A 21,261-nucleotide genomic window follows, 5' to 3' on the forward strand; every position below is an offset into this window, starting at 1 on the left:
GCACTATAATAGAAGTATAATTATACATGCTCTGCAAGGGAGAAACACCTCAAGTTTCACATTTCTGGGAATTTGGACTGACAGCTGGGACACAGTAGGGAAATGCCCACCAGACTGGAGAATTTATGAATTCCTGCACAATTCCAAATTCTTTTTGTGACTCCCATTATATTTGTGAAACTATTTACACCAATTTTGTCTTTGATGCTACAGCATTGTCTCCAAGTCTTGGAGTTTCTTATTGCATCTATCAGTCTTGTAGTGCCAGACAAAAAGTTTCTATTTATGGCTAAAATGACAACACAGAGCACAGATTTCCTTCCCAGAGTGCCAAATACCAGACTGATAGCAATGGAATCTCAATATAATCCTCTAATGCCTGAAACCCCTTCAAGCACCTCAATACATCAAGTGTTAAATGTTTTATAACACCTATAAACACTCCAAGAGTCTAATGAAGCTTATACCACTAAGAGTGCAACAAGTGAAAGGTGGTGTAAAAATCAATTTTCTTTCACCTCAGCTGATTTATATTCTTCCTGAACAAATTAATTTCACACTAAGCAACTGGTTTAATAAAACTTGAGAGAAGCCCTATATTAAAGAGTTTTGTTCTTACTCCAGGCAGAGATAACTTGGAAATAGTAGTAAAACAGCAGTCTGGAATTACTCTGCCATTTGTAAAGCTTGGCCTGCCTCATTTCACAGCTTTTTCTCGTGGAGTTTTATTTCTGAACTTGTGAAAAGGAATTTTAAAAAGCACAATGCAGGTTTTAGGTCCAGAAATTACACTATAAACAGTAACATATAAAAGTAAACCAGGCAAGTATGAAAACACATCCCAAGGAAATAAACATGTTCAGAGCCCTAGTGCCCAAACTGAGAATTAAGCTGTGCTTAATTCTAACCATATATTTGTATTACAAATAATCATATTACAATAATACAAATAGTTGTATTACAAATAATAAAATAAAGGGGATTGCTGAGGTTCTTGATATGAAACAGGGATGTGCCATTGCAGCACAGCCGAAATATTCAACATTTCTGCCCTCTCCTCTCTGCTGTTTGAGCTCTTTACCTTTTGCACCCCTTATAGCCCCAAGAAATCCCTGCACAGAAGGGCTCCTCCTCCTTCTCCCCATCCCCACAATCACCAACACATTCTGCTGGGTAATGAAGAAGACAGAGATAAAAACTGAATTTTAAAACAAAGTCTATTTTCTATTCACAGATTGAAATAGCAGTGACAAATTACATACATTAAGACCTCTCTGGAGCTTTGCTTGCAGATCTCAATTGCTCAATACAACTGCATTTTCTTGCAGAGACATAAAACTTAAACAACTGAAAGCAACTGAAGCAAACTGAAGAAAAGCAAGTAGGATGCAACACTCTACAGAGTGCACAGAACACAAAACCAGGGGCTCAAGCTGACAAAAAAAAAAAAAAAAAAAGGTAAATGTTCTGAGAACTGAGATGAGCTTTTTTTACCATTATTATCTCTGCTGACTGTACTAACAAAGCCAACACTGTGGACTGGATGTAACTGTTCTGCCACCTCACTTGCACATCTTCCTGGGGCTTCCAGGTATAATCCTAAGGCAAAAATGTCCACAAAAACAGGTGCACAGCAAAAATAGAAACCTGGAATGTATGCAAAACATGTGTAACAAATATCTACAACATGATTTGAGTAATTTTAGAAATATTAATTCATCTCCAAAGTGTTTGTTTCAATAGTGCTTTTTAAAGTAATTTGACTTTTTCAGCAATAGGCACCATATTACAATTGTGCTAAGCATTTTTAGCCAGCATGGAGATTTGATTTGCTTGCTGTTGATTGAAAAACACATGAACAAAATCATTGTTTTTTCCTGAGATTAAAAATATCATTTGAGGCTTCAGGTTTATGTTTTCTGATGTTGCTTATGATGAAAAAGCTAATGTGATTTGTGACCCCAGTGCCAACTCACCAGAACATGAAGCAGCAAATAGACCACAATTAGATCCATAATGGTAACTTAAACATAAAGTAACACAAGATAATTGAAAGTTGTTTTCTTTTTTCTCATCTCACCTGCATAAAAATTCGCTGAATGACACAAAGGTGTGAAAGCACACAATAAAGGAGTTTCCCATTAGAGGCTGAAATAAGAACACTGCAATTCAGAGTAGGGGCAGGATGTGGCAGCAAGAAAGCACACATTGCTCTAGTTTGTGGAAAAGCAGTCAAGGGAATCCTTTATCTTCTTGTTTCCAAAATATAAAAAATATAAAAAAGAAGATTTGATCATGGGAAAATTTTGCCCATCTAACTCTGATAATAATTTCAGGCCGTTCCAAAGGAACAATAAAAGGAGAAAAGTTTTATAAGAAAGTCAAACAAATGAAGGTTTCTTATATTACAAATAGACATGTCAATTATTTTAACAACAAGCAACTAGTGGAACATTTGACTTAACTCCATTTCTAAACACTGCACCAATGATTTTCCTTGACACTGTCTAAGGCTATTAACAGATTCCACTAGAGATTGGAGAAATTTAAGTATTAAAGGAGTCTTTACAAGAAATTGAGAACCAAATGAGAAAATCCTTATGTTCAAGGCATTTAAGTGAATTCTTTCAACCTGGTGGAAAAGAACAAAGTAAATCTTAGTTTCAACCTTTATGTTTCTAGGTAAACTAGAAAGGGTGACAAGCTATGTACTCTATTCAAGCTCCTAATCCTACCCCCACGTTTGACCAGGTATGTTTTTAACCTAATGAAAACTGCTTGGTGTAAATTGCAAGAACAAATTATTCCTTTTTCATAGGAAGCAAGACACATTCTGATGGAGTAATTAATAGTTGTCCCAGTTTACTGCAAATTGCCATTCTTTAAAAATCCCTCCAATTCTAGAGTGGTACTTATTTGAGAACCTTGGTTTCAGCTGGTATTTTAATGATTCTTAGATTGGTTTGAATGACCAAAAAAAAAAAAAAAAAGTTCAGTTCAGTTCTGAAGGTTTCACACCTTTCAAACACAACTTTCCACCTAAGGGCACAAGGAATTTCAGCAAACTCTCCTATGCCACATTCCCTCTGCTTCAAGTGCTGCCTTCACCACACAAGTCACAGCCCACCAGATCTGATTATTATCTCTCTGCCTAATAATCAGGATTTCAATTATTCTTTCTTTCCACCAATACTTTTGCCAATCTTTTCTGCCACAAAACATCTGTATGAGAATTACATTAATTTCTTAACCACAGTGCCATTTTCCTGAATGGAAATTTGCAAACCAAAGTGCAAGTCAATGCAGAAGGCGTGCTGGGGGGAGCCAGGTTCTCTGAAGAAGGCAGAGGTGAACAGCAGCTCTTTGCCAACAGCCAGAGCAGGATATCCCACTGCTTTTTGTTGATTTAAGGTCTGTGGCACACTGCAGCTGTCACAAGGAAGGGCAGACAAAAGACAGGCTGTTGACTGCAAAATGCTTTAAAGCACAGCAGTTTTATAAAGTATTCACTTGGCATTTGTCTCCTGTAACATGTCTCTGTGTAACACAAGGTATTTTTCTCCCTCCTCACTCTTTAGAGAGATATGAAGCTGAATGTACTGACTTGGTACTTAACAATCAGATTTTGTCAGCTTTTGTGCTGAATGGCACCTTCCTTTTGCCATCACCCTTCCCAGCACTATTCCCAGTGTAAATGATTGTCTCATTCCCGGGAAGGTGACAGATCCATGCAGTACCCAGAGCACTGAGCTGGGGAAGGAGCCACATGCTGTCAGGCAAATCACCCTGATGGCACATAAATCCTCCCCGCTGTCACCAGGGCCACCTCCTGCCTGTCCCCTCTGTCTCCTGGCACTTCCCCACCTGCACACACAGCCCTGGGGCTGAGGGCTCACTGCTGGTGCAGCTCGGCCCAGGTGCACAGGGATGTGCTTTCCCCCAGCCCTGCTCAGAGGGACACTGCCAGGCTTGGGCTGAACCAGGCACCCATTTCCTCCCTGCAGGAAAGGCTCCTGATAGCAGAAAATTATTCAATGCCTGGGAAGAATGAGCTCTGAACTCTAAGGATTTTAGAAGGCTAATTAATTACTCCATTAAACTATATTGTACTATAACTATATCGTCAGAATCTGTGGTATTGATGATTCTGAGATTGTAGAAAGTCTCTGTCTGTCAGCCCCGCTGCCAAAGCAGAAGCCATAATTCGTCTGTGCTGGTTTCAAGGTTGTTTATTCTGTTTATCTCTAACATGTTCTGCTGCCCTGCCGCAGCTCTGTCCTGCAGGGCAGCGTGTGGGGCTCTGCCCTCAGTGGGATGTTACAAACATTAAATACCACAAACTACCTGTGCTGGATTTACAATAACGTGCCAATATCTGTCACCTACGTTGGACAGTGTGTCCCCAGCCTGAACCAACAGAAAAATGCCAACACTACAGTGAAACATGGAGGGCATGAAGAAGGAGAAAAAGGACAAGACACACCCAATTCCTCCATCTATTCCCCTTTGAACCCCTAATCTAGAATCCTAAAATTTTACTTTTGCACCCGTGCCACACTTAATTATTACTTATATCAAACACTCAGAGCTTGTAATTGATCCTGTAAGATTGAAAACTCTTTTCCATGGACAGAGATCACAGACAGTGTCTCTGGGGGCTCTGTCCAGGGGGGTTCCTGACCCCTGCCAGGGTCCCAGACCTTCCAGGGCAGCCAGAGGGATGCCCTGGATTCCTACACTACATTACACTAACAAGAACTATTACTAACTAGTAAACTCATGACTCTCTCTTCTTGAGAGTTTGACAAAGCTGGAGTCAATTGGTCCATAAATCCAAACAACCATCACCAGAATCTAATCAAGCAATCACCTTGGGTAAACAATCTCCATACCACATTCCACATGGACAAACACAGGCACAGATAAGAATTGTTTTCTCTTGTTCTGTCTGTGCTTTTCCAGGAAAAATCCCGAGAGAGAGAATTATGTCTCTCTGTTCAGTGCCAAACCCCAAGACTGAGAGACCCCAACGAAACCCCACAAGCTGTGCCTGTGGATCAGCAAAAACAAACCACAAGGTGCAACCCTTCCCAAAATGATCCATCCTGACCTCTGGCCAAGTCCTCTCCACAAATCCAACTCTGATTCTTCCACAGGTACAACCCTGGGAAAGGCTCAGAGGAAAAGTTTAACTGGCTGATGCTACAATGAATCAGGCAAAGACATACCCAGAACATCAAAAAACCAATTAGCAAGACACCATCCTGTTAAAAATGTTTGATTCTCGAAGAAATCCTCTCCCTCAGTCCAAGAGGAGATCTTAACACCCAATTTTAACGTGTGAGACCATAACCTGTGGCTCGGATTGCTCTGAATGGAGCTCATCTGAGCATAATTTCCCTGCTAATGGGAGCTACAAGGAACTCATTTAGTTCAGCTGAGCTCATTACTCATCACAGAACTGAATAATTTGTGCCTGAGTAGTTTGATGGCATTAACAAAATTCCAAAACAACTGCTGGTGAAAGAACTTTGCTTTCACCACTCTGCTCCTTAGAAAGATGTTCGGTCATGTGCTCAGGATCCAGAGGATGAATGAAAATCATGAGCTAAGGAAGCCTTTCCATCAACAGGAGGAACAAGATGTGAGAGGAGGCAGCAACAGCTGTGAACAGAATTCACCTCTGTCCCAGAGTAAGGAGAAAATCTGAATTCAGTTCAGAAACAGCAACAACACAAGTGCACCAGGCTCTGCAAAACTCACAATGCAAGGCATTATAGGGCACTATTTTAAATAAAACATTCTGAATCACTTTATCTAGAAACTATTCAGAAGTGCACACCACTGGTTTTGATCCTCATCATTGAGGGGAAAGTTCTAGGAAACACAATTACACACTTCATTCCAAAGTGAGGAGCTGGAATCCAGTGGCATTGTCACTTAAGAGAAATTGATTCCACAGCGGCCTGAAGAATTGCAGTTTCAAATCCCACAGCAAGCTCCTTCCCTGGAAATATTTAAAGATCAGCTCCAGAATAATTTCAGTTCTAAATTACCCTGTTCCTTCCTTCCTCTTCATCAGGTTCGGATTTTATTTATTCTACTTTTTGCTGTCATAGTAATATATTACTGAAAACACATTTTCAACTATTTTAAGAAAAGAATGTGTTTTTAAAATAATTTTATCTTAGACAAGAAATCACTTTGAAGTAATGTTACAGCTCAAATAAATTTATAGTTCCTGGAACCAATATAAGTGTGTATTTTCCATTTTCTTTTTAGCTGTGTATATAATGAATTTCACAGATTTTGCCAATGCAAACACAATCCAGTCTAAAGGAATTCCTTATCAGTAACAGCAACAGAGACAAAAATCTGCAAACAATGTTAAGTGATTATAAAAGAAGATGAAGAATGGATCACCTAGGCTGTAAAAATCAGCTGGAAGAACCTTTTTAAGTATGAAAAGGGAGAGAGAAATGTCCTCACCATCATAATCATACTACTCTCATGTAATCCTGGCCCAAATTATTTTGGACTGGTGTTGTAAGAACTGATGGGTTTAGTTCAGTTTGGGGGCGGAAGGAGGGGATCTACGTCTGTGCACCTTGACAAAGAAAATAAATTTGGCTGCAAAATGTGCAGAACAAGAAGGGAAAAAAAATTCTTACAAGAGAAGATTATAAAATTTAAATCAGGTATTCAATACAAATGCAGACATACAGAGTAACACATTTATATCAAAAACATTTCTATCAGTGTCTCTATAGCAAAATCACAAATTCATACCAGAGGAGGGCCAGGAGAGATCTGTGATAGCTTTGGCATCAAAAATAGATAAAGAATTTGCAGATTATTTAAACTGTGTTATGTCATAAATCCAACTATAAACAGAAAGTATTTGGAAATAATTTGAATATTCTGATCCCTGTCCTATCCGAATTTCAATTAATTCTCAAGACAGTTATTTTATCTGTTCGGCACTGTATTTAATGCTTGATTTCACCATAACAAATGAAGTGATATTTTTAAAGTATCGAGTGTCTTTTTTGCTGTGAGAAATGGAAAGCCAAGTTTGGCTTACCTTTATCTAAGAATTATGCAGCATATTAATGCACCTTGCCAGTGGACTAAATTAGAAATCCCCGTGAGCAGTGTCAGTTTTCCAAAGCTGGTGCAGGTTTGTGGTTTTGGCTTTGGGTTTCTGCTCATCTCAATTGTTTTACTCCAGTGAGGATCCTTGTGGCAGTCAGTGCCATCCTGGCTTGACCCATGGTATCCCAAGAGGACTGAGGAACACAGACTTAAAACTGAAAGGAATAACAGGATCTTTCCACTGGATTTAGGAAATGCTGGAATCTTGGGTCCACCAGCCTGCTGTGGTGACAGCCAAACGTTAACCCCCATCCTGGCTACAAAAAAATAGAAATATTTTTTGTGCTTCACCTATGGAAATATAACCCAGCCTATACAGGAACCAGTTCATGCTAGGGAAGCTACAAAGAATCCGTATTTGGTATCTAACTTCAAATTTTTATCAGCTTTGAGAATCCCTTCTCTCAAAGAGGCTTCATATGTAAAGTTCTATCTGCAGTGGAGGACAAAGCACAGACAAAATAAGTCACTCAAATTAAGATTTCAAAGCTAACAGAGCAGTGCCTGCCTTCATTTCTGCCATGGATGGGTGCCATTGGAGAACCAGGCTTCAGTTTTTCCTCCTTTATCTCCTGCAGGATTACAGTTTTTGATGAGTTTGTCCACAGCTGCTGCTCTGTGCACTCGATGGAATATTTTGCTCACACAGACAGTGATTTTTGCTGTGTTTTTACTCAGGGGGTGGCAATATGGAAGAGTTTCTCCCTGCTAGTGCAGCATGCCTGGACCTAGGCAGGGACAGAATCTCACCTACAGAATGATTTTTTTTTTTTTTTTTTCTTCAGCACACAGAAAAATAAAAACAAATTCCATAGCATGAGAGTATAAAAAGTCAGGCTCACAAGAAGAAAGCTGCCCACAGTTGATAGACACGAATGGAAGGGATTTTTATCTACATGACAAATTAAGGCACTGACCAAATTATTATTAATAGCTGAACTATGCAGCAAGTTCTAAATCATTTTATTACTGATAGCATCACAAACTCTAAAATCTAACCATCTTCCCAAAAGTCTGCAAACAACTAATAGCAGGTTTTTATTTCTGGAAGACATTGTGGCAGAAAGAACTGGACAGCATATTAAAACTTAATAAATCTTTGAAAGAGAGGACTGAAATAAATTCCTAAAATTTCACCTCCTAATAGGTATTCAATTGCACAGTGAAGCAAAGTGGAAGTTTTGGCATGGCAGGTCAATTACATCTCTGTAGAAAACCCACATTGTGGCAGTAAATAAGTAAATAAATAAATCTGAATAAATAAATAGATAAACATGAGCAGGTCACCAGAGTGTCACATTTAGGGAATACAAACCCACTGCACAAGCCAGCATAATAAAACAGATATAATGCTAGAATATAAAGAGAAAAATAGCTTTATGGAAAGCTCCAGATAAGTATGTGAAATTACTAAACACAGACATTTAGAAAATGAACACCTAGAAGAACCAATTTTGCCAAAGGAGAAAGAGCAGGTCCATCCACAGCAGCATCAGAGGATCAGGACACTGTACACCACAGCCATGACTGTTCTGCAATGTTCAAACACAGCTGAAAACACAGACCCAGTGTCACTCATTCCAAACACCAAGAACTTCAAATGTACTTTTTTTTCAATTTTATATATGATTCAAGAGAAAATGGGAGAGGAAAGGGATATGGTAGCTGTAACATTTTCAATTCCCCTTATTCATCTGTGCCGAGTTACACATAAAATTACTACTAGAATGAAGTGAGTTGCTTGATGCTATTTCTTCAGTGCCTTGTGAAACCAATCTGCAAACCTGCTGAGTTTTCAGATAAACAGATTTATTTAAAATACCTAAATTATTTAATGTGTTATGCAGAGAATGCTATTTCTATTAAGGTAGCATGTACATTGACATACTACTGAAGGGAGATTCCCTCGCAGCAATGGTATTGTTATGAGCTCCTTGGATGCACAGGTGAACAATCATGGAAGTGAAAATCTCCTGGGGCCTGTCTTCAATCTGCAACTTGTTCCAGAAATTGTGTGTTCCTGGAGGAGGGCACTTGCAGCCTTTTATTCCAGACTAACTCACCTAACTGCTTCAAGCTGCTTTTCTGTTTGCATTATTTCCCACCTTCTCACACATTCAGAAAGAAACCATTACCCTTTCTGCTGCCAGGCTAATCAGTACCACAAGTCTACACTTGCTAAAACTGCTAGATAAGGGGAAAAAAAGAGAGGTGAGAGCAGGAAACATCCTTACTGCCGAAGTATGAATTTTCATTAAGTTCTCTTTCCTTCAGAGGAAAAGAATCTCTGAGGCTTGCATGAATCAATAAAAAGTATTTGGTTTAAAATGACAGAAAAACAGATCTGTTTAATTTATTAAAGCATATCCATATCCTTCCAGGCACACAGACTCCTCTCACCCCTGTGCACTGAGCAAACTCTGAGACAGAACAAATGGAAACTCGACACAGAGAATGCAGAATTTCCTGTATTATTCAGGAGAAAATTTCTGACTGACTTGGGAAGCCATGCATTCAAAGGAATTGGAGTTCAGCATCTGTTCCCATCACAGTACCAGGATTTTAGTTTTCCATTTGCTGTCATTTCAGTGCAGATTTTTTAAAACAATGAAAGAATGGCTTAAAAAAATATTAATAAATAAAACAAAATATAAACTTTGTTAATTGAGCAGGTGATTTTTTGCTCTGAAAGGCATATCCCTCCTCCTGTCAAGATTCTCTGAATCAGGCTTGAGGAGTCATGAGGAAAAGGAACCTTTTCAATAATAGCTCCAACCTGAGTGCAAGAATTTACCATTAAGGGACCACAAACCACTGAGAATTTCTCTCCCTGCTCTCACAAAGAGGTTACTCGAGAAGGGACAGGATTTTTAAAATTTTAAATATTAAAATTCAGCAGAAACTGCCATTTTCAATGCAGCCAGTAGAAAATATAAAAGCATAAAATACAAAAAAACCCAAAACCCATCTTCACAATCCCATTCAATAACTTGGGTCTGTCAACAGCGATGCAACAAATTTGACAAACCTTCCCTACCTTGTTCCCCTCAGCCATCCTTTGAGACAGTTAGAAAAAAGGCACTCTACACATCATCAGGTTAAAAAAAATCTCCACAGTGTAGAATCAAATGTACCTTTTTAGACAAATCCCTAACAAAAATCCCATCTTATTGAAAGCAACTAGTGATGTTCATTTATCTCAGCTGCAGGAGTACGGGACTGAGACAGAGCTCTGTGGGTACACAACACCCCCATCCAGCACAGACACCAAGAAAATGCAGCTCCCAACTTTGCAGTGTTCATTTCATGTTGATTTACCTCAAGATTTTGAAATGGAGAGGTGTTCACAGAATAGCTGAAGTTTGTTTGTTGGTGGGATCTCTGTACATGCCTAGGACTTTGCCTCTCTTTTAGGATAAATTTGAAAATGAGCACCAGGCCCTAGACATGAAGATGTTGTCCCATCTCAGGATTATTTGCACTTCTGTCATGCCAGTCCTTCCACTGGAGCAGCAGCAAAGCAGCCAACATTTGTGCCACACTTTCCAAGGGATTATTTTTAGGATGCTTACTCAAATAAACAGATCCCTTCAGTGTGCTGAAACACCTTGAAAGATCAGGTTGGCAGCAATGTGTGACTTCTGATCACAAAAACCACGGAAGGGAAGTAACTCCAGTAAGTGAACTATCGGTTTTGTAAGATGGACTTTAATTTGGAGAGAATAAAAGGATTAACAAACATAAAGGCACTTTAACCTAAATTCTGTCCTATGGTAACATGTTTAACTTTTGGCCTGTGTTTTCTGCTAGGGGGAATTCCATCATGAGAGCATAAAGGATGTGCAGCTTTTACAAAACAGAGGCATTTTAATGGCAGTTTCCAAGCCGTGGCCTCTTGCACCTCCCCAGATGGGTCATAAAAGCTCCTGTCAGCTGCAGGAACATCAGCATCACTGCCCAGAAACTGAGAGGCTCCACAGGAGCAGCTCCCTGCACTATTAACTGCTTAGGGCTGGCTCTGGGCACTGCAGAAACATCCTTTTAAAAGCAGTAAAACAGCTTTTGTTCTCTTTTCAAGTGGAAGTAAGCAACATTCAGAAGTGACATGAAAGGGACTCTCAGAGTTTACAGTACTGGAAGTTGTGACTGACAGTTGCAACTTTTATTTAATACAAATGAAAGCTTAAAAGCTGGGGCAATTTCAGTGGATATTTTATACTGGCCTCCAGTTTAACCAGAAGTGCAGTGTGGAGGATCAGCTCTGCTCCCAGAACAAAGTGATCTATCAGTTTTTAGTACAAAGTATGATGTAAACCACAGCCTGAACCCTTGGTGTAAATAGCTTAACTAGAATCAGAGAGCAGAATAAAAAAGGGACCCGCACAAAGATCACTGTGTCCAAATCCCTGCTCTTTGCAGATCTTCCTCAAAAATCTCCCATGACTGAGAGCATCATCCAGATGCTGCTTGAACTCTGACAGGCTCCAGGCTGGTGCCTTGGCACTGGAACAACAGGAAAAAACCCAGGAGCAATTATTTTTCAAAACAAAGCAGAAACCTTCAGGTTCCCTTATGCTTTCTGTTGCTTATTATCTGTAGGGCTGAATACACAGAAGATCAGATCAGTGCAGCTCCACTGTTTTCTTCACACTGTTTTTAAACTAAGTGCATTGAATGCCAACCCCTGACACCTATCCACACATCTACACGAGGGCATCTCAGGAAGTTGTGAAAAACGCCAATCACTTGGTTTTTTAAATTTTAAAAGTTTAATAATAATAAAATGGTTATAAAAATAATAATACAATTAGAGTAATAGAAGTTTAGAGCTAGGACAATTACAAGATAATAAAAATTAAAGAATTATGGATGTCTGGATGCTCTCGGACACTCAGTCACGAAAAGCATAACTTGTGAACAAAGGAATCACCCTTAAACCAATACACTTGTTGCATATTCATATATCCTTCATGGTTATGCATACATTCTATTCTAAACAAGAAACTCTGTCTGTTGTATGTCAACTGTTTCCTTTAACCCCCATGATGTCTTCGAATCTGAGCAAGGCCTGAAGAAATTAGCTTCGTCTGATAAGAAAAGCATAATTTCCTCTCCTTTGGAAGACTTAGGTGCTCCTCAAAGCAAGTATCTATTCCTAAATAAAAACTTCCCCCACATACATAGTCTCTACTTTAACATTATGTTGGAACTTAAAACTATATTTAACATACTACTTAAGAGAATTAATACAGCATAACTTTCTAACATTACACAAATAATATTCATTGTAACATTTGCGAAAAGCCAATCATAAAATATGCATTTTTCACAAAGTGTTGTGCTCAGGGACAACCACAGCCATAAAGGCTGTGCCAATTTTAGTTAATGCCATTTATTTTTACTTTTGGGCCAATAAAAAGGTGTTTCAGCAAACCCAGGCAGCCAAGAGCTCAGCAGGTACTTGTCAGGAGCTGAGGTTTAAGATTTGTGCTTGCCTAATCCAGAAGAAGCTGTTCTGGATTTCTTGCTGAAGGTTCCTGCCCGTTCTGCAATGCCAGCCAGTGCAGCTGCAGGGTAAAATCACACCTGGGGCTCCAACAGCCCCTTCTCTGTTAGTGCAAGGGCAGCCCAGCTCCTGGAGCTGCATTTGCACCTCCTCTCCCTGCTGGCAGACACTGCAGACCTTCCCTGCCACCCAGAGCCCTGGCCAGCTGCCTATAACATGGAATTACTTTTGATTTTTCCCACTTCTGCTGCTCTGAAGCTACTTTGCTCTTGGGAACCTATCAAGCAGCAGATCAACTGCACCTTTCTGATCCCAGACAAAACTACACAGAGATGAATGATTTTTGAGGCAAAACCAGCAATCTGTTCTCAGAATCAAGGGAAGAGTCAAATACTGAGGACCTCTGAATATTTTAATCAGCTACAGATGCCTCATAGGTGTAATTTTCCACTTCTAAAAATCACAAAACAAAACTCACAGAAAAATCTCAAACAAACAAGTAGAACCAACAGATGCTAAGTATAAATAGAAAATATTAATTTAATAAAATAAATAGAATATATATAATAAATAAAATGCAATAAAATGCAATAAAATGCAATGCAATGCAATGCAATGCAATGCAATGCAATGCAATGCAATGCAATGCAATGCAATGCAATGCAATGCAATAAAATAAAATAAAATAAAATAAAATAAAATAAAATAAAATAAAATAAAATAAAATAAAATAAAATAAAATAAAATAATTATTAATTCTTCAGTGATGGACTTTCAGGCAATGCCTGAACAGAAATACAAGTGCCCCTCTAGCTCTCCCTCTGCCTCGCAGATGGGGGACAAATGAAGTGGAAAAATATTTACTAAACAAAATGAGAGCAGTACTTTCAAAGAGACTTCTGACTTTGCACTGGAAAGTCTTTGCAGAAACTCCCCCTTTTCACATGCCCAGATATGTCAAACAACAACTACAAAAAAAAGACCCAAATCCAAAACCACGAAAAAACAAATAAACAAGTGTGTGTTAAATCTCTATATCCTAAAAGTGATGTTACACAAACAGTAACCAGATTAAACACATGCAGGTACGGACCTTGATTGAAGTGTTCATTTAATATAATTTAGGGATCTGAAATATTCTGCTTACTTGATTAGAGTAGATTGTTTGCATTTTGATTTATTGCTTCAAGATCAGTATTCATTAAGTCACTTAATATAAAGGCACCCTTACAGCTGCTAGTCTATTAAAGGTAATCATTTTTCCCCAGTCCTGTTTATAGCACAGTCACTGTTACACTAAAACAGCCTGGAACCATCTATTAATCACAGGCACAGTTTCCATGTGCAAGTACCTCCAGAAACAATTCCTGATGGCGAGGCCTTGTGTTATGCACAGGAATTACAAATTGTATTTTGCCTCACATTCAAATAGTTTCTATAGTCTCATGTACTATCAGGGAGGCCCTGGGGCAAACTGTGCAAGAGGGTGATTCCTATTTAAAATATTGCCTAGAAGTTTCAAAATATCATTCCTAGCACTGTTGTAGGCCTGTATTTTTTTGTCCTAAGCAAGAGTCTCAATTTTTGCTCAAACCAATGCACTGAAATCAATGCAATTCCTCTGTAACTTCAATAAACTTTTTAAATTGGAATTGTAAACATAGCACTTTATCTTTCAGCACCAATGGCCAAAGACTACAGACCTGGTTCAATGGTTCTGGCTAATGCATTTTACATTTATTCTCTGCCTGGTATCAAAAGGGACAGAATAATCCTGTGATAGTAACATGTAATGAACTGAACCACTGGCCAAAAAAGATTAAAATTCCAGAAAAGCCACAGGATGTGCTTATCCCTTTTGTTTTATCATCTCTGGAAGGTCAGTAAAAAAACACCCTGACACACAAAACAGACAAGATACAACACAAACTAATTGCAGCAAATTGCTGTCGGCCCCTGGGTTTGTGACATGAGTTTATATCTGTTACTAACACTGATTTTGGTTCATCAAAACACCGTAAACCACCCTGGAGAGCTGTGCAGGAGACAGCTCCCAGCAGCTGGAGTTCAGTGGCACTGATTAGCAGCTCTTCTAGGATTAGTGCACACCCAGATTAATAGTGCCCACTCTCTGATGGAGAGAGCCAAACTAAAACTGACCTTCAAGCCATCCCAAAATATTTATTTTATTTTCCTCATTATGCAAGTTGCTCATAGATGAGGAAGAAGAGGTTTTTGGCTGTTCCATAAGTAATGCAAAAACATCCAATGGGATTTGTCAAAGACCAAATACAAAAGCATTACCTAAAATTCCAGTATTATTTCCTCATACAAAGCATTTTTTTCCCTGTTTCTGGATAATGCCAAATAATATACTGATACATCCAGGAATAACAAAAAAGTTTTGCTGTACTTCCTCCCTAGTACGATGCAACACGATTTCAAAGGGCTTTCATCAACACAAATTTGACAGGGTCTGTTTGTAATATTGTTCTGAAAAGCAGCACTTCCACTCTGCAGCTGCACCGTGCTGCTTGCCCAGGGATCAGGCATCCCATCACAGCCCCTCTGCTCCTGAGAGAAAGAATTTTTCACAGAACTCCTACTAGCATCCCTTTGTACATCCAATTATATATATTGTTACACTTATTTCTTCTCTTTCTGTGGTTTCTATCCAAAATCATTACAATTAATGGGAAAAGTTCCATGGCCTCCAAGGGATTTCATCTATTCATCTTTCCACTCTGTCAAGAAATGCTGATGTTTAAAGGAATCGTGGTCCCTGTTCCGTGTAGCTTCATTAAAACTACTGTGGCAGAAGTAGTTCAAAGGTTTTTAAAGCTCTGAAGAAGCTTGAAAAGTTTGCCTGGTAATATATTAAAAATAGATATTTTTAGTATAATAACGCTTCAGTGATGTACTGATAAAGTAGAGAAGATATTAACAGAATGTGGTAAGAGAAGAAGAGCTACAGAAAAATATCAGCCAAGGTATCTCAGGAGTCAGAGGAAGAAGCTTCAGTTCCCATTCTGCACTACAAGAGTATCTGAGCAAACAGTGCAATGTCATATTAACAACTGATTTCAAGTGGACCAAAATTATGATTGAAACAACAATAAATGGTCAAGTTTGGGTCACTGAAAGAAGACAAATCATAGGTGAAGTCACATGCAGTAAAGTCACCTTATAGCTCACTTTTTCACTCACACTGGAGAGGGGGGAAGAAAGAAAATTTAAAGTCACATAATACAAGCAGAAAACATCCTAATTTCTTCTCCAACCTCTTGAATTTAGTACAGTTACTAAGATTTATGAAATACCCTTGTGTTATTTTGTAAACAAATCCATTTTATTTAAACAACTACACAGGGACTAGAAGCAAAATGCACCTGGGGTAAATAATGGCAAGTAGGATTGTTTTTTCCCCTTGAACGTTTCCCAGTCTACTAAAACAAAGCAATCAATTTATAAAGCCAAAGGTTCATTGAAGACCGCTGCCCTTTGGTCATTTCACTTTCATTTTGCTTAAAATTAACTCCCTCAGAGATTCTATTAAAGTTATCTTGATGAACAGTCATAATACTTATACAAGAAACACCCCCAGTTATGCAAACCTCACAAACTTCCACTCTGCACGTTCTGCAAGGTATAACTTGAATTTAACTCAGATTTTCTTCCAGCAAAGATGCACCTGATGATACCACTGAGCCTCAGAGGGATTTAGGGGCACAGCACAATCCCCCCTAACAGAATCCTGGCATTTTTGGGATGGATGCTGATCCATCACCACATCCTCCTGTCCCACCTTGCAGAGATTCTCCCAGTGCAGCAGCAGTGCATGGTCTCCTTTTACCCTTTCTCTGCTTTTCATTAAGGAGAGCAAATGATCTGACTGGAGGGTTTGGGGGCACAGAGAGAAAAGCTTCCCACGTATTTCTGTCCCACTGAGAATTAATTCAATGAATGGGTGCTGATCAGCCCAAGCACAGCATCCCCACCAACGGGCCCAGGAACAGGTTTCAATAATTTTCCTCAACTGCTGCAAAAGCAAGAATGGAGTAGATAAGGATACCAAGTCATTTGGTGGGGATGGACTAAGGAAAAATGGAAGCACTGGGAAGCTGTTGCAAAGGGCAATGCTACAGCCTGTCAAAACACAGCCAGTGGCCAGAGCACTCTGTATTTACACAAATCAAATTCACATTTAAGTACATCAGCCTATGTCTGGAGCTGCAGGCTTGATGAACAAACACAAACCACATCCCCTCTCCTATATGTTGCTCAGAATTTCCTACCATGCAGAACTAAACTGGTGGTTTATATACCCACTATGATGCTTCCCAAACTTTTAATTACAGACGTAGAATGTGTAATTGATATACAGATCCCACCCAAACTTATGTGTGTGAATGGAACTGACACACGGGTATGAAGAACTGAAATCACATGTTAAAAACCTCCACTTCTGCATGGCTAAGAGCTTTTAATATAGCAATATTCAAATATCCCATGTGTTTGGAATGTCAGAACACGGAAATGTAAGCCACTACTGCAGAAAAAAAAAAATTATTGACACTAAGCATTATCAAAAATAAAGGACATGATATTGTAAATGCAGGTGAACCCAGTGGGAAGAAATGACGATGTCTGACTCCAGCTCAGAAGGCTGAATGATTTCTTTATTATAACTATACTATAATACATTAATATACCATTTAAAGGATGTCGGAACCCAAAATGTCCCTCAGACATTTTCAGAGGTTCCAGGCCTTGGTCAGAAGCATTTTAGACCTTGGCAAACAGCAGAAAACAGCTGTGATTTTGAGTTTGAACCATGGAATGAATTACCAACTTTAAAGGTGGAACAAGCAGTCACAGAGGGTTAGATGGTATAGTAAAAGTAGTCACAAATTAGAGGGTAAAATTTTTTAGTATTGTACAGGGGGGTTTTAACACCTGTACAGGGGGGTTTTACTTTGTACAGGGGGGTCAGAAGTTCTAAGATGGAGGAAAGTGGACCTGATCCTGTTCTTCCTCCTTCTTCTTCCTTACCTCCATGTTCTTGGTGATGTTGGCATTTTTCTATTGGTTTAGGCTAGGGACACACTATTCAACATAGCTGATAGATATTGGCACATTATTGTAAATATAGTACATGTAGTTTCTGGTATATAATGTTTGTACCATCCCACTGAGGGGCAGAGCCCCGCACGCTGCCCTGCAAGACAGACCTGCGGCAGGGCAGCAGAACTTGTTATAGATAAGCAAAAATAAACAACCTTGAAAACAGCACAGACGAACTATGGCTTCTGCTTTGGCAATGGGGCAGAAAGACAGAGACTTTCTACAATCTCGGAATCACCAATACCCACAGATTCCGACAAAAGGAGATACTAAAACTATAAACCTACCTTTTCTACCTACCATATCTAACTCACAACTTGTGACCCTCTCATGAGAGCCCAGCCCCAGGTGGGTTGGATTGGCCATCAGGCTCAAACAATCCTCACCAGAATCCAACCAAGCAATCACCCCAGGTAAACAATTCTCCAAACACATTCCACATGGGAAAAACAAGGAGCAGAAACAGAAATTGTTTTCTCTTTCTTCTCTCTGTGCAACTCTATGAAAAATCCTGAGAGAGAGAAGAATATACCCACTACATACATGATACTTCATTTTTCTCTTTTTATGCAAATTCCCCCCCACAATCAATTAACAAACTGCAATTTTACATTTTATTTACCATAAAAAGATTCATGCCTTTCCCCTTAAGGACACTACTTGTTCCCAAACCCCACACTTAAGGAAACTACTTGTTCCCAAGCAAAACTCCCTTTCCCTGGTGCCAAGGACCATCAACAGCCACCTGGGCCTCCCTCACAGGTATCACAGCAAGGCTTTCAGAGGGGCTATGGAAAAACAAACACAGCCATGCATCAGCCTCCCTCTCCTTCCCCTCCCTGCTGTTTCCCAGGGATGATGCCAGGCACGAAGGCTCCTGCATCCCACGAGAGCCATCACCTGAGAACAACAGGCTGCAACACTCCACTCCCATTTGGAGCCATCATTCAAAGGAAACAAGGAATTTCTTTTATAACCCTGCAATAGGCACCAGCTCTTCACTGAGCCATTTTTCATATCTCAGCTGTAATTCCACAAATCAGCCTTTTAAATCCAGCAAGTGCCTCCATGGTCTGTCCCAGCCCCCCCTCAGGCAGGGCTGGAAACAATCCACACGGCGCTTCCAGTTCCCGAAGAAATGAGCAAAAAATTGTGTGCAATTTTTCTTCTTAGTGTTTGAAATTATTCTGCTGTCCATGTGAAATGACCACTTTGGTCCTCGGTAAATTCTTTAATGAAAAAAAGAATACAAAAGTACAGCTTTATTAGCCTGGGATATGGAACACAGGGCTGAAGGTAACAAAATGGCACTGATGAGATGAACTGCATTATTTCCAGTTTCAATCTAGTGTGAACAGAATGAGATATTTTCTGAACGTTTTTGGGAGGGGTAGTTGCTTTCTCACTATGTAAGCTTTGAATTTCAGCACTCACTTCAGACCATATTGCAGTTCAGCCTTCTTTTGCTGAAGCTTTGAATTCCCACAGTTACAGGCTGGAGCCTTTCCCGAGTGATCAGAGATGGACTTCATTTCCATATTCAGTACTTAGCTGTTTCTTTTATCCCTCTCTTTCCTAAAGATGATTTCCACATATTATATTTGACCACCATCTAGAATTTCTCTTTGAAATACTTTAGGAATGAACAGAGCCATTGGAACCCTGGCACAATTAGGGGACTATAATCTCTCTGAGTCAAACTGATGAAGCAATCAAGGCCTGGATTCTTCTTTGAATACAAAAAGACAGAGGTGTAATCCAAATAGTTTATTTTTGTTTCTATAAAAATCTATATTTGAAGTCTTCTACCACCTTCTCAAGCATTTAACTAGACTAGAAACTTTCTTATCCCTGCTGCATGAATCAGAACATTTTCAGAGAAAGCTCCCAAACGAAGGCTCTGGATTGAAAATCTTATCCAAACACTTTCAACTATGAACTTTGGCTACATCACATTTCTTCTCAGACCCTACCAGGTACCAAGCATGAATACCTACTGCTCCTACTGCCACATCTCAGCAATCTCTGGAGTTCAGAACGTCTCAATTTCTTAACCCAGCACCCATCAAAGCCAGCTATTTTCTGCCATTAACCCTGTTCTCAGCTTCCCGCTTTTCTAAAAAAAAAAAAAATCAATTTTTTCTGTTTCAGTCTCTAAAGACCTGAAAATTAATTTCCTTCTTGAAAAAAAAAATCTTAAAAGTATCTGTCATTAAACAACTATATGACATATATGGTTATTTTATACAACTGTAGGGAAACATGTTCTTGTTGGTTTGATAATTGTGACTGAGCAATAAATAAAAAGAAAAAAACCCAGAACTTTGAAGCTTATTGCAAAACCAACATTGTTTCTATCATATGGATTTTGTTTATAGACCTCAGAGAACCCACAGGAATTAAAAGCATCCTCCAGTATTTTGCCACTAGTCACAAAAATCCTGTGTGTGCATCCCCTCCCCAGCACAGCAGGCAGGCCAAATGCACAGTTCCAATTTTAATAAACAGAAATTGTTAAACATGCTCTTTATCCTATTAAGCCATAATTCAAATTAACTTCCAAATAAACCATTCCCATTAAACATGTCACTAAAACAGAGGTTCTGAATACAAGAAAAACAAAAAGCTCCCTTTGAACTATCAGACAAACAAGGAGTGGGGAAATATCCAGGAAAAAATAAATTAAGGGAATTATTTTAAGAAATGGTTAATACTCCATCCTTTTGTTGGGCATGACTTTAGGCAAGACTCAACTTCCCAGAGCTGCTGTGGCTTCTCCATTTCCCTTTTCTGGCCTGGGAGTACCTCAGGGTAGGAAGGGAACTTACATTGTTCAGAGCCTTGACCTGAAAGCCTGAACCTGCAAGATTTTGCAGAGTTTTGAAAGAAAATTCAAAAGTAAGTAGCACTTAAAGCAAAACACCCCGGATTAGGTGCAGCAGTTTGCTGTTGATAGTAAAAGTGTTTTAAAATCATGGGGATTTAGGGTTAAAAGGAAAATTAAGCTTAGTAGGCCCTGAGAAAAACAAATACCCTAGGTACATGAAGGCCTTGTACCTTGCTAGAACTGCACCTCTGTAGCTAGTACATGATAAATGATATAATTGTTAGATGTGATGATTGTCTAGTAATTAAATATAATTACTGTTTAATTGTAAGAATAATCATGAGAAACTGTGGTCAGGGGCCTAAGAATGATCATGAGAAACTCAGAAACTTGTGCTTGAATAAAGTCAATGTATACAATAGAACAATATAAGTTTAATAATTAATATGTAAGTTATATAAGGATAGAATATAAAATATGTTCAGCTGCACGGCAGGGGAATTTCCACTGGAAGGTGCATTTTAAAAAACTCCTCATGTCCAGTCTAAGACTGAGAAGTCTTTATGATTTCCACCCCCAGGAGTGCAGAAGCTCTTCAGAAAAGGTGTGTGCTTCCCTCCCACTGCCAGCCTCACACAACCCTGTCCTT

At 39.1% G+C, this 21,261-nt stretch overlaps 1 protein-coding gene across 42 annotated transcripts in view; it reads right to left on the reverse strand.

The window, feature by feature from the left end:
* Positions 1–21,261, reverse strand: part of RBFOX1 (RNA binding fox-1 homolog 1) — a 1,140,648-nt gene that overhangs the window by 655,986 nt on the left and 463,401 nt on the right. The window lies entirely within an intron of this gene.

Source organism: Taeniopygia guttata, chromosome 14 (genome assembly GCF_048771995.1).
Source record: "Taeniopygia guttata chromosome 14, bTaeGut7.mat, whole genome shotgun sequence".
Lineage (NCBI taxonomy): Eukaryota > Metazoa > Chordata > Aves > Passeriformes > Estrildidae > Taeniopygia > Taeniopygia guttata.